This window comes from Nyctibius grandis, chromosome 5 (genome assembly GCF_013368605.1).
Source record: "Nyctibius grandis isolate bNycGra1 chromosome 5, bNycGra1.pri, whole genome shotgun sequence".
Taxonomy (NCBI): domain Eukaryota; kingdom Metazoa; phylum Chordata; class Aves; order Nyctibiiformes; family Nyctibiidae; genus Nyctibius; species Nyctibius grandis.
Window position 1 is genome coordinate 79,983,414 of NC_090662.1, and position 14,486 is coordinate 79,997,899.

Consider the following 14,486-nt stretch of genomic DNA (forward strand, 5'->3'; position numbering starts at 1 on the left):
ATTTGAGCAAGATTCAATTGATTACACATATTAATCATAGCAGCCATAGCAATTTCTGCTTCAAAGTTTTACAGATTCTAAATCATTCATGACAACATCTTGTAGGTGATGAAGCTAAAAGAATATAGTGTTTAGCATACAGATGCTCTGTGTTTGCTGAACACTTACACGTGAAGACCCCAACTACTGAGAATTGAAGATTTGATGCATCATTTAAGAGTCTGTTTTCTTTACATGTACATTGAAAGCTAGGATTTGATTTATGATTGATATTTGAACCAATGCAAGGTCACATTCAGACAACCATGACATTTATGCATTTGCTATTTGATCCAAGATCCAAGGTCACGTTCACACAAATGTGTCATCTGAGTATTTGCTATATTTTTATTACCATGCAAATGAACTCCAAGCTCTCTTACTTTCCCCATGTGTCTCAAAACTCCTTACCCATTTATTTGGAAGTCATCTGTTTTTTCTAAGTTTTGCAATACTATACAAATGTCTGCCGAACTAATTACATACGCCAAGATTCTGAACTGATTAACAGTTAGGGATACCTCAACTTTTGAAATCAGTGCTCTGATTGATGCTAAATCTGGTTTCATGGTATGCCCAGAATTAAGAGAATTTTAGAAAAGGAACAAACCAAAAATCCCACAAAAACTATGTCTTATGAACTGCTGCACATATTACATGTCCTAAACCATTTTTTCTAAAAATAATATGTAAAAATAAGTGGTGAAGACAAAGTTGATTCTGACATGTACAGCATTTACAAACAGCCTACACATCTGTTCTAACATGCTGCTCACTGTAAACTAGATCCTGAAGACTAAATTGGAATGTTGCAATTGTTTCCTTACACATATGATCACGGCAGCTCAGATTATGCAAAGTGGCTTCTCAACAATTTTCTAACTATATCCTGATATTCTAAAGAGTTCATTTGTTGAAGGATAAAGATATCTGAGGGTAAAAGGCAATTACAAGTTGCATTTTAGTGTGGTGACTAAATGATTATCTCCTATATAATCAATTTTTGAAGTAAATAAAATATAAGCCCCTTGCTAAGTCTCCTGCAGAGTGCTTTTTCATTACATGTGGTAAAAATAAACTTCAGAGGGTAACAAACTAAAGACATCTGTGCAACTAAAATTGTCAATTAAAATTATAATCTAATACATACATAGACACTGCCAGGCAAAATTTTTGGCCATTCTCCATTAAACATATTGACTGTGCTATTACATAAACCTCTGTAACGCAGAAGTTTTACTTGCTCACTTGCTTGATAAAAAAAAACAAAACCAAAACAAACAAAAAAAACCCCACAACATACATGACTGTTCTATCCAGAAAGACATCATAACCTTTACAAGCAAAGCTGCCTAGTACCTCTTACTAACAAATGTGAAATTTTAGACATACTATATTTACAAAAACAAATAAAAACCAATTGCCACTAACTTACAGAGTCAAGCAAAGACTTTGATGCACTTTCTAAAATTCTGATAATATTTCAACAATCTTTAGGGTTCACGTGTATGTATGGATACCTTAAAATGTATTCTTATAAACTAGGACATAAGAATCCCTTTTAGTTTATATCCACAGACCTTTACGTGTGATAGCAATTGGTGTCTATTGTCGATAGTTCCTTATTGGCAGGACTGGTAGTAACATGCTCTTTAGAACTTGGAATCCTTGCTGTGTTATAAATAAAAATACCTGCCTTAAGTTTAAATTTATAGTAAAATAAAAGAGAAGAAATAATTAACTAATCTTTTGTTCTGTGAGTATATTTATTATTCCCATATGATTTCAACCTTGCTTACTCTTCGACAGAAGAGCAAAGGAATGTTCCTGTGACATAAATACCAACTGAATACAACCTAATTCAAGGCCACATATTATATATAATAATAATACATTATTATTCTGCCACATAATCTAATATTTTACAATTACCAAGTAGTTTTGAGTTTGTTGACTGGTAATGAAATTTTTGAAGTTATATGTAATTTGGGGAGTTTAAACGACATGACAAAAGCTTGAGAGCATTAAGTTGTGACAGCACAAAAATTTGAAAGGTAGAATTCATATCAGTTTTTACTATTACCAGCATTAAAACACTGGGAAAAGGGCAACTTTGGGGAGAAGAAACAAAAAAGCTTTCATTTCTATTGATTTTCTCCCAAAGACATATTTTCGTACCATTGTCACCCCACATTGTCCTAGCATGTCTCCCTGCTCTTTCCCCTTCTCACTACACTTACAGTTCCCCCTCCCCACACAACGTCCCTGAACTACTGACTATGCAAACAGCAAACGTGCTGTAGCTGGTTCAGAGCTACGTGTTGCAACTGGCTCACTAGCGCTCCTATGCTGATTGGCAATTGACAGGCCAAACAGAACAGATAATGGTTGAATTCATATTGCATCATTTCCTCAGCTGGGTCAATAACGTGTTTTCCTTTCTTCTTTCCAGTTACCAACTTTCATGAAAATTATAGAACTTTAATGCCTTTGCAACCACCACTCTTCTGTCAGATTTGACAAGACTTGCAGGTTCAAAGTTATTGCAGACCATAAAGCATATATCTCACTTTCTTAGGTAACTAGACTAAAAGAGATGAGAAAACAATCCTGAAAAGTTTTCAGTATAGCAGTTTTGGAGCATAACTCTCTTCTAAGATAGATGTGGACTTTTGCCCCCTCTTTTTTGTTGTTGGTTGGTTTTTGTTTTTTTCTTTTGCGTTCCCTTTCAGTATTTGTTTTATATATACTGAGGTTTGTAGAACACACAAACAGTACAATGGGTGCCTGAAGTTATGTCGGTACTTAGAGTATTCTACAATTTTCCAGGGTCCCTCACTTTGACTCCTACTTGCATACTTTATTAAGAAAAAGAAAATGGGCTGTCCTTGAAATAGTGGTTGAATATTCACTTTGGCTGAGGATTTCTCACCTGTGGGCAAAAATACTAGTTCTTACAGACATCTTAATAATAACATTCCTCCTAAATAAAGAGCTATTGTTTTGGAACGATACTTTTTATCTAAAAAGAGAGAGAGGGTGGAAAAAAAAATTAATTAAAATTACTTAATGCAAAAAGCTGAAAGATGATTTGGACTTTTTAGCATATTGGTTTAAGATCAGGAAAAGCTTCACTTGACTCTTACCTGCGCTCCAACCACAACCTAGGCCTTGCAATCCCCTTTTTTTAGAACATCTAGTCAGACACAACTTCTCCGCCTGGCAAACTCCCACATTTTGCCACCCCGATCTCATTAAACAGGTCCTGTTCAGAACAATCAAAATAAAAACCCCACAACTTTGTATCTCTATCTGTTACTACAGTAGCTCTCCTACTTAACAACCAGCACTCCTTTAGAAGGAACATAAAGTCTTAGTTTCCTCTTTTCATTTACAGCTTAAACTTCCACATCTAAGCTCGGTCTCCTTGTTTTGGCTTGGGACAAATGTCCAGTTTGATGTTGCAACTTTTGCTTCAAAGATCAACAACAACAACAACATATCTTTCTGCCTCAAGTATACCTCCTTTTCAGTCTCCAGCACTCTCCCCATCCCCAGTCTCAGGTTTCAGTTTCGGCTTTACCCTGGCACACTCAGCTTCAATACTCTTTCAGCTGCCTCATCCCTCTCTTTCATAAGCCATGTCAACCCATCCTCAAATCACCTGCATCCTCTTGTGTCTTCTAGCCTCCCATCTCCGCCCCTCTAGTATCTGCACAGCTGCACCCTTCTCACCATCTGCAACCCCTTGCATGATTCATCACCAAACATAACAGACCATGATTATTCACTGTTTGAAAAGCTACAGTGGAATTTACATCTGTTTCTGGAAGAGATTCAAGAAGCCTGAATTCGTCTTCTTAGCAGAAAACACCACCACTGTGTATTTTCAGTGGTTTTATTTCACTGATAAACTTTATTCCCTTGCCCAGACATAATAACAAGACATATTTGATAACCTAAATTCAGCTTAAAACAGAAGGATCTATATCCTATAAAAGAGAATGACCCTCAGCCAAGATATTACAGATTTAGGCCCCTTCTGCTTGCAAGTGCCTTTTTGAAAATTAATTGAATAAACCCAGTGGGCGAGCTTTGATACTTTTCTACCAGTAGACAAAATCTAATGTCTTCTACAAACCATCTGGAGTTGTGTAGTTTACTTATTCTTCAGAGTACTACAATTTTACTCATTCCTTCAAAGTATTTTTATGGTGTCTTGTTGCTCAGCTATCACATTTAAATAAATAAATAAGTAAAAACTGCTAAAAATAAACCTACTTTGATTTAATGGCATGCCACAACTCAGAGTACCCAGAGTGGAATGTGAAACAAAATGCTTTCAGTTTTTGTTGTTGGTGGTGGGTTTTTTTGTTAAGAAAAAGGCCCTCAGTTTTGTACTGGTAATTTAGAAATTTCTGCTTTAAAAAAGCTTTTCTTTGTGATAAATGTATCACACAAAACCAAAGTTTACACTGCCTTAGCATTGCTGACAGGAGTCTTGGCAACAGGTATGAATGCAATGAATCTACTTTTTTTGGCAAATGGACATCAAGTACTTGTACTTCCAAGCTACTGACACATGTCAGATAGAGGATATACTTAGGACACATGACTTCACAGTTCTAAATCAGGTCATTTGCTACAGTATAGAGATCACAAGCCTCACACTCCTGCACAATCAAAAAATGTCAAAATACAACCAATTATTTTCCTGACATCTAAGCTCTCTGCTCATCCTTCATATGACATGAAGGGTGTCTACTTACCAGTTTAACAGCCCCATATTGACAACAGTATCACCACTGCTGCCTGCCTGCCATCCCACTTCTCCTCCCCACTTCTCTTCACTAAGAAAGCACCTGAATTACAGGAAGGTAGAAGAAAAACAACAGTCCAGTGAAACAGCCAGGATAAGAAAACCTGTTTAAAAGTCATATATACTTTCGCATGCCAGTTTTAGTTCACTTTGTGAGGCATTTTAGATGACGGATTCAGACTTTGAAAAAGAATTATAGGGACAGAGCACTCACAGCCCTCTGCAGAGCCAAACTGAGGGTGTTAGCTGCAAAATAAAGTTATGTTAAGGGTACAGTTAGACAAGCCAGCTTAAGTAATGTAATAGCTCCCTGACATCAAAAGGATATCCCTTCTGTAGCTCCCTGACATTGTCAGCCCTGCACCTTCCCTCCCCCTTCTTCATTTCCAGCTGCACAGCTCCATCCTGCCTGTGCTGGCTCTCACACTTGTCTGACCTCTCTGGCCACATCTATACTAGTAAATAAAAACGGGGCCAGAGCACAGGCTGGAGCCATGCTGCTAGCGTCCTCTCTGACACCATTCTGGCCCATACCAACTTGGCACTCTCCCAGACAAATGCACAGGCATGGTTAAGGGGACAGCAAATGTGGAGCAGCAAACTGCTCTCCACTGGTGGTTTGGATGCAACCATGCTGTTTCAGGAGGAAGGCTGTTAGGTGTGTGCAAGCTTACCACTTTGTTCCGGGTCCAGAGAACAGTTCCTGGCATATTTTATTCCCTAGTGTAGACACAGCCTCAGTGAAACAATCCAGATCATTAAGCGGGTAGAAATGTAACACAGGAAAAACACAGCTAGAGACAGGTGAAGAGACTCACTGAGGGGCAGCAAAAAGGAAGGATAGAAACACAGCAATGGTAGCAAAGGAGAGAAGCACGAAGAGGGAGCCTGACTGACCTTTAACAATGGTTGCCAGATCAGATCAGGCCATGCTGTGTAACCACACCTCTCGCTGTAAGCCTCATATTTGCAGGGCGATCAGGAACACCACAGAGAGGGGACATCCTATTCTATTTTTTTTTCATATTTATGTGCTCATATACATATACACACATGCACGCACACATGCATACCACGTAAAAGAGAAATAAAATGAATAAACTGAACAATTCTATATTCTTAAAGGATAACCACTATTACATTTCCACGGTATTTATTACAGGATTTACAATCTTCAGAAAATGCAACTCCTTGTAAATTTAGTTAGAATTATGGCAGCTCAGGATGCTGAAAATCAGGTGCCCAAAACATACATTTAAGTTGAACATTTGACAGCCGTTTGAAAGTATTGGCCTATTTATGTACAGTCCCACCTCCATGGAAGCACAGTACACAAAATGTACAGCTGCTGCTTTTTTCAAAAGCAGTATCCTGTGCTGCTTGTCTCTTAGTTACATATATTCTAAAGCTGCTACCTGACTTGCTTCTGATCAGACTGGCCTGCCTAACTGCACACAGCAGTCTTTTGTCCTGAAGTGGATAAGAATAAATAAATAAATAAATAAAAGAATTTATTTCAGAGGTAGAAAACAGTTCGTATTTCCTATGTGCTCTTCTCTTTGGGCAGCTATGTGGAATATGAATATACACATTACGCCATTTTTAAATTTCACATCTATTCAGCGTAACAACATAAGTTTATCTTATGCCCACAGAGCAAAATTTCCAACAACCAGCTGGTCAGAAACGACCACAGACAGAACATTCTCCTGTTTAGATAGCTCTCTCATAGTGAAACTGCATCCATACAGCATCTTACACTGACCATAAACCCAGGCAAAACCCCCTCACAATGCAGCACACTTACTCCAAACTGAATGTTTACCTACAGGCTAAGAAAAAAGATTTGAAAAGCCACACTTAACCATTTTCAACTTCGCTGAGTAAAATTCAACGTCCAATATTCTATGCATATCTACACTGGCTAGTTTTTCAAATTACTCTTAGGACTCCTAACTTCATCAAGAATCTAGTTCTAGCCTCCATTAGAAACATAATTTTTATGCTAGCAATGCATAGTTCTTGTAATCTTCCCCTGAAAATTGCCAACAAGCCACCAATATTCACTATGTCCTGTGGGTTGCCATTAATTTTATTTTATTTTAACACCAGAGTGGGTGAATTCATCGACGGTTGTAACAGAGCATTCATCAGCCCTATTGTACAGAATCCCGTCAAGCACTCCCTGCTAATAAACCCAGGAGTCTCCAAAGCAGCCTCTTGATACAACACCCACCTTCTCCCTCTTCCTCCCCCTCAAATCCAAATGGTTCCGTATTATATTTTTCAGCCATACTACTCTAGGCAACATGTTCTACATGTTGAATAAAGACGCGAGAAGGTTTTGTTTTGTTTAATATGAGCCTGTGTCGTGACTCCAATGCCACGTACTTCATAACATTCTTGCTGAAGCAGTAACACTAACACAGGAGGCAAGGAAATGTCAACCATAATTTAAGTCTTCACTTTCAAATAGGTTTTGCAAATAGACAAAAGTTCTTTTTACCGTCTGAACACTCACATTCAGTGTTTTCTTCTGTGAATTGTTATACAAGTAATTTCCAGTAAATAATTATTTAAAATAAAACAGGCATGTAGCACTCTTGTTTGTGTACCAAAAAATGAATGGCAATATAAGCCTGTATGCAGATAATAGAACTTACTCCGACAGCGTAACTGTGCTGGATGCATGGATACATACAATAAGACAGTAAGCCTGCCTGCCTCCAAACCTTAATCATAGGCTGTAGAATAGTTTCAAACGATGCAATTTTGTTAAATCTAAATAACATTAGGGCAGATTGTGGTATCATTTTTGCATGCAAAATGCACCAAACTCTGAACTATTCACAACAACTGTTCTCAGCTCCACGATGTTATACATTCATAGATGAGTAAGTAGTTACTCAGTCAGCAGTTAATCTGCACACTGAACAGCAGCTCTGGTTTCCTTTTACATCCTTATCAACAAACTGAAAATGGACTAATGAGGTACAAAAATATGAAATACGAAAATACTGGACTAGCTCACTTTCAAATGTATTTCAGTTACCTGGAATCAAATGCCAAAGAATCTTACAACTTCAGTAGCTGCTAACTACTCTGAGTTCCTCAAGGCAGGCACAGTTATGAACAAGTTTCTTTTACTATTTGGAAAGATTAAGTGAATAATCTCTTAGTTTATAATTTTTTTAAAAAAACATGATAGTATATCAGTACTTCTAGAAAGGGATAGGTAATTTGCCAAATGCCTGCAAATTTATCTCATACTGTTAGTGTTTCCACAGGCACGAGACAACTTGATCTTAAAACAATAAATTTAAATGAATATAGTACCACAGAACAAAATATGCCTGTTTGGTAGTTCTCATCTTTCAATCTGCAAAGTAAAAATAGTTTCTACAGCTTATGCTTACAGCATTTTAAAACACAGCAAGCCACCACACAAACCAGTCATGTAACAACTTAAGCCTAAATCAGGATTAGAATACCAATGAATTGTATTTTATAATTTGTATTAATCTGTGCACGAGAAACCTTTCACTGGACACAGAAATTATACTTCCTAGATACTTAAAAGACACATGCAATGCACTTATAAATAAATATTGTTTCATAAGCAGAAACTATTACAACTGGTATGAGGAAGTGGAATCACATTTGGCAACATCTCAATGCCACATGCAATCTGGTCACACAACAATCTGCTTGTATCAATTTAATGTTTTTAAAACATGCCAAATATGACACTTCACAACAGAGAGATTTTAGTTTTGTTTGGAGGACAGTGATGATTTAGAGCCTAACCTTATCAGATAAGTACTTTTTCATTCAGTGAATATTCAGCATTCTACTTAATAAAGAGTCATTCAATATTTAATTTTACAGACCTGGTCTGGTCAAATGCTGAGCACTCTACTTCTAAAATATTAAGAATTCAGAATTCTACTGGATAACGCCTTTATAAAACTTTTACCTAGAAGTCTAACACAGCAATAGATACTGGAACATAAAGAAATTTTACTTACTTTGTTCTCCTGATTGTGGTACTACATTTATCAGCTATTTGTTTGCACTACTTGCTTAGATTTCTTTCCTTGTCAGCTGACCATACATTAGTTACTCTTTACAGAAATTCTACCTCAAGTGTTTTTTCTTCTGCAGTTGTTCAAAAACAATGCCAAGATAGCTCCCAGTCCACATAGGTACTCACCATTTCATGCAGCATCTTGCAAGGTTGAAACAGAAGTTGTTTTCCAGAACCCGTTCCCCCTCCATTTCATGTGCACACTGGCAATAACAAGTGGCTCTTTATCAATAAAAGGCTGCTGACATTCTTTCTTAAAAAAAAAAAAAAAAAAAAAAAAAAAAAAGAGTCAACAAAATTTCCCAAAGCTTACTATTCTAATTTTATATTTATATCACGGAATATAATGCTTTTTAATATTTCTTTATGCTTCTTCAGAAAAAAACACTGTCATTTAACTTGGGAGGAAATGATTTTTAAATGACTGAGGTTTTAAATAGAACACCTAGTTTTCCTAGTTTTACAGCAGGACTACACTGACATCTAGCTAACTAGGGTATATGACTGGTATATTGCAGTATCTTTCTGATCTTTTTTCTTCATACTAGAAAAATTCTAAAGCACTCAACTAAGACCACTACAGTGAAAGCCTTGTGCTATTTTAATCACCTTTTACAAAGGAAAATACTTTTACTCATAAAGAGCATTCTCACAAACGTCCAAGTCTTTCTGTGGACAAACTGTTAGAGTAGTTATGGTTTCCGAGGTGTACACACACACGTCCCAAAACAGGTCTTTGCAATTGGCCTTTTAACTACCTTTACACCCCAAAGGTAGAGATTTTACTTTTATAGACTTTATAAGGCCTGTTAAAAAACAAAACAACAACAAAAAAGCATACATAGCTATAAAAATAAATAAAGGTTTGATTAAATTGACTCCCCTGTCCACTCAACTAAAAACCAACCAAATTAAAGATTCAGGGAGATTTTGCAAAAGCAGTCAGATTAAATTAAAATGTTAAAATTCAAAAATACTGCAAGAAAATATGTTTGTCTTTATAATAAATATGAATTCAACTTAATTTATTTTCCAAGACAAGTAAGGTGTTCTCTTTTTTCCCCTTGCCACAAATATGCCATGTGCAAGAGAAACAGAACTCAAATCCCAGCAGATAAGCTAAAGCAAAGTAAAGAGAAAAAAAAAAATGCTATTTGCAATTTCAAAGTAAGAGCTTCTAAAAAATACTAAGAAAATATACATTGCCCTCCTTGACTACTTTGGGTCAACAGTGGGCACCACAGTCTATTTTCTAGAACAAGATGAATATCCTAGGCCATGTATCCTACTCTCCTGTAGGACATTATCTTCTCTCATATATTTATAACACTCAACATGTAAAATATTAAAAGCATAACGATACAAAATCACAACTGAAATGCAACCCTTCCTCCATGGTTTAAAATTCATGATGCCCTACAGTATTGAGGGATATCAATGGCAAATGAAGACATTAAAGAACTACTGAAAAGCAAGTGAGAAAGCCAGAAGGTTTTCAGGACATACGGGTTTGTAATAGGCAGCCAAAACTCCCTATGCCACCTGATTGCAGAGGATGACAGTCAATATAAGGCATCAACAGGTTGATAAGAACTTTTTTTTGGACTATACCAAGTGTTCCTTCCAAACATGGGAAAAGAAAGGGAGCGTGCTGGCTAGGCAGTTCTACAAACCTCTGACAAGCTCTGCGCACACCCTCATCCTTCTGAAACACTACATCGCGCTACTTAAAGTCCAGAAAGTTGCCACTACAAGTAAATAAGAGCCAATGGCTGCTTGATAGCTCATGCCAAGTAACAAAGGTTATGATACTGGTTTAGCTTTGAGTAGACTTGTGACCACATCGCATGAATCACAACTGCCGTCAGTTTCAGCCAGGTAGCCTCAATATTAAGTCAGTGATTCAGAATTTACAAAGGAAACACTTTTTATAGCTTATCAGTTTTGCTGCCTGCAAAGATGACGCGCATTTCAACCCAGCAATCAATGTTACATGTCAATAAGAAAGCCTGTGCATGTTCTATAATACAAGTACAGTTTGATTAAAATTTTCCTTCCCAACAAGTTATGCAACATCTTTACTTGTGCAGTACTACTAAGACATCCAATGCCACCAAAGTGCCAAACATCATTATTCCAGATAATCCTGTCTGACGAATCCTGTACTCATACTTCTTCCATCAGAGAGCTTAGGAACAGCTACTCCAGTCAGTGAGGCTGCGCTAATCTTAATATGAATACAAGGCAATACCTGTTAGCACTCCTTTCCATTCCTTTTTCAATGTTACCTTTTTCACTTGCTTTTCAGAAAGCAAGCAGACAGCTCTGTAGTGACAATCAAGAGCACGTTTTCCTCATCAAACCACAAAGGCAAAAAACAGGGGGAGCTCCCAATGACCCACTCCTCACTCCAAGGATACAGGACTCTCCTCTGACCAACCGACTGGTAAAGGCACAACCTGCCTGACCAAACCAATCCAATAAAGGTAACCTCCAAGCAAGGTATTTTCTGTCTAGTGCCCAAGTTCATTTGTCAAACCAGGTTACAGACAATTAAAACGTGCTTCATTTAAGAGTCACGACAGTTGCACAACAGCACCTTATATGACAAGACATTGTCTTCTCCTCCGTCCCCCTCACCCCCCAGCACCCTGAAGTCTCCCCACGACGTTTTCAAGATCGCTCTTTACCTCCACAGGCCAGCCTCCGCCGGGGCCGGCTCTTGCTCGTCCTTTAGCCCCTCTGACCCCGGGCTGCCGCCCACGGCGGCCCCCGCACGGCGGGCGGCTGGCGCGAAGCCCGAGCGCAGCAGCAGGCGCAGCTAAAGCATCTCCCCGGGCCAGCTACCTCCTTCCCCGCGCCTTTGCCACCGCCGGAGTTTCGCAGACGGCTTCAGGGAAAGAGAGAGAGAGAGAGAAATCAATAAATACATAAAAAATAAAAAGGGGGGGGGGGGGAGGACAGGTCATTAGCAAAACCGGCGCCGTGTTAGCGGGGCGGGGGCGTCACCCAGCCGCGCTCCCGCGCCTCCGCCCCCTCCCCGTGCGCCCCTCCGCCGCCGGAGCCCCGGCTGCGATACGGGAAGCCTCTGCGCGGCCGGGGCGGGGGGGCCGCCCCTAAGGCACTACCGTGCATTACGGGCACTCCGGCCCGCTGGCAGGCGGAGAGGCGCAGCCACCAGCGGGCGCAGCGGGCCGGGGCCGGGCAGGGTCTGATCGGGCAGGCACCGGCCGCGATCCGCTGTCCAACGCCTCCAAACCACCCTCTCGCCGCCAGCCTCGGCCACGGGCAGCAGCCGCCCGGCCCTGCCAGCCCGGCGGGGCGGGGGTCGGTCGGGGGAGGTGTGGGGGGGGGGCTGCTGAAGTACCCCGGTCCAGCGGCTGACGGACTGCGGGCGGCGGGGTGACAGGTACCGGAAGTGAGGTCGTGGCACACACCTCCCGCAATGGCCGCCGCGATTGGCTGGGCGGGGAAGAGACCTGCGGGGGCGGGCGGGGAGGGGCAGCCCGGGGCGGGCGGCGGCGGCGCCGCGTTCCGTCAAGGGCGAATAAAGCCCCGCCGGGCGGAGGGGCCGGACGGCTGCTGGGGGTGGCGGGGGGCGCAAAGTCTGCGCTCGCCTCCTCTGGCCGCCCGGCGGGGCTGCGGCCGGGACAGGCTGCGGGGGGCGAGCGGCCGTGGCCGTGCTCCGGCCCTGAGGGGAGGCGCGGAGGAGCCGTGCGGCCCGTGGCGCAGGGGCTTCTCCATGAGCGCTGCCGGCTGAGGAAAAGCTTTCTCGTGTTCAGAAAGTTATCGCGGGTCACGTCTGCAAAGCAAAGCCCGAAATGCTGAATAAAATCCAGCGAACCCCTGAAGGAGGCTTTGAAACAGGCTTTGGCGTCCTGAGGCTCTGAAATCTTGGAAAGGGAACCAGAAGCATAAACACAGTGGTTTTAAAAGGGGGTCAGCTTCCCCCCCCCCGCCTCGATTTCTGATTTTTGGCTGCTTCGTGTACATTACATCTTATGATCCTCATGATTGTTGTCATTGCTGTGCAAAAAATATCACTAGCTTTTTTTTTTAATCATATAATTGCATTTTCACTTTCATGTTCTCACTCCATGTGGGAGGGAAAAAAAAAGGCACTTTATTACCAATCTTAGCAGTCAATAACACGGGTGCCAGGAGGAGAAGCCATCATGACCTATTTCAGATGTTATTTTACGTGTACCAAGCACAAACACGTGCAGCTTCTGCTTATTTTTACTCAATGGAAACAGTTTGTGGCAGTTCAGAAAATAGAAACAGGCCCAGAGGGGAAGGAAGGGGAGCGCTGCCCTGGAGGCTCGGTCACCACTGCAGGGAGCAACATCTGTAATTCCATACGTTTCTCATAAATTTGGGTTAAGCACGTGGACCTGGACACCGGAGCACTCCATACAGGAACAACAGTAACGGTAGAGGCTGAAAAACGACGAGAAAGCATGCCTCAATGGGAACCCATAAAAGGCAGTATTAACAGCAAAAAACAGAAGCTAGTGAAAGCCCTCACATTTACAGTAATTTTAAGGCTTTTCCAGAATGTTTCAAGCAGGTTCCGGTCACAGCCCGACTTCTCAATGGGTAGTGCTGCTCCGAGTTCTCTTCCAAGCTGGGCCAACACGAAGTGCTACAAGAATCAGTTGACTTAGAAAGTTAATTCCCAATTTTAACACCTACATATTTCCCCACAGCCCATGTGTAACAGAGCTCAGCTGATAACACGGCTAAGGGACTATTTCCATAAAAGGTGTTATCTGAGCAGATGAGCTTTTCATTCAGTTTGGTTTTCTTTCTTTCTTTCTCGCCCTGCCCCCCCCTTGAAATATACACAAACAGAATAAGCTTCTGTGCAGTTACAAATATGTATTGGTTTTCTTTGGGTGTGTGATCAGCTCTTAAAACTGTTTCCCCTCTTGCTTATCAAGGAAGCTGTGGAGAGTGAGGACGCTTGTATTTGAGTTTCCATATTGACCTTTCAGACTGGATTTAGGAGGTCTGTTTGCATGCGTACTTGTATTGCTGGTCCCTGACGTGACATTGTACAAATGCTGCAGTACAATTCTCAAAAGTAAGATCTGGGTATGGTGTGGGCTTTTGCCTTTGAAATATTCACATTTTGAGGGATTCACCACGTCAGGGTTTCGCTGTGGCCAGTGAGAGGCATGCCAGGCTGCCTAGGCTTTATCCTAGCTGTTGAGCTGGGCCAGCTTTTCCTGAGGGGCAAATAGATGTTTCATACATCTTCCCGTGTCTCAATCACTAACGCTGTCCCAAAGGCAGTAAAAACACAAAATATTTATTGGAATTTAAAATAAGTTGTGGGCTGTTTCCTGTTTATGAGCTGTGGGTTCCCCATCCCACACTTGCTGATAACCAAACTCGCAGCAACCTCTGTCTACAGTGTGGTCAGCAGACTGTGTTATTCCAGACATGGAGAAGAGCGCTCTTAAGCCCTATTTTGGAAGTGTTTTCTTCTATAGAATTTGCATACATTTTGTCCATAAAAACGGCTGGTATTGCAGA

General features: G+C 40.8%; 1 protein-coding gene across 6 annotated transcripts in view; it reads right to left on the reverse strand.

Moving 5' to 3' along the window:
* The window catches only part of PPARA (peroxisome proliferator activated receptor alpha), a 43,957-nt gene extending 31,603 nt beyond the window's left edge, over nucleotides 1-12,354 (reverse strand). For 4 of the 6 annotated variants that reach the window (XR_011048227.1, XM_068401463.1, XM_068401465.1 and 1 more), the window contains exons 1-3: nucleotides 12,313-12,354; nucleotides 11,636-11,835; nucleotides 9,072-9,198 (exon numbers count right to left, since the gene is read on the reverse strand). The gene's annotated coding sequence lies outside the window, so the exon portion shown is untranslated. Of the gene's footprint in view, nucleotides 1-9,071; nucleotides 9,199-11,635; nucleotides 11,836-12,073; nucleotides 12,267-12,312 lie in introns of those variants that run through there. The other 2 variants (XM_068401468.1, XM_068401467.1) reach the window with 2 other exon arrangements.
* Between the last annotated feature and the right edge of the window lie 2,132 nt (nucleotides 12,355-14,486).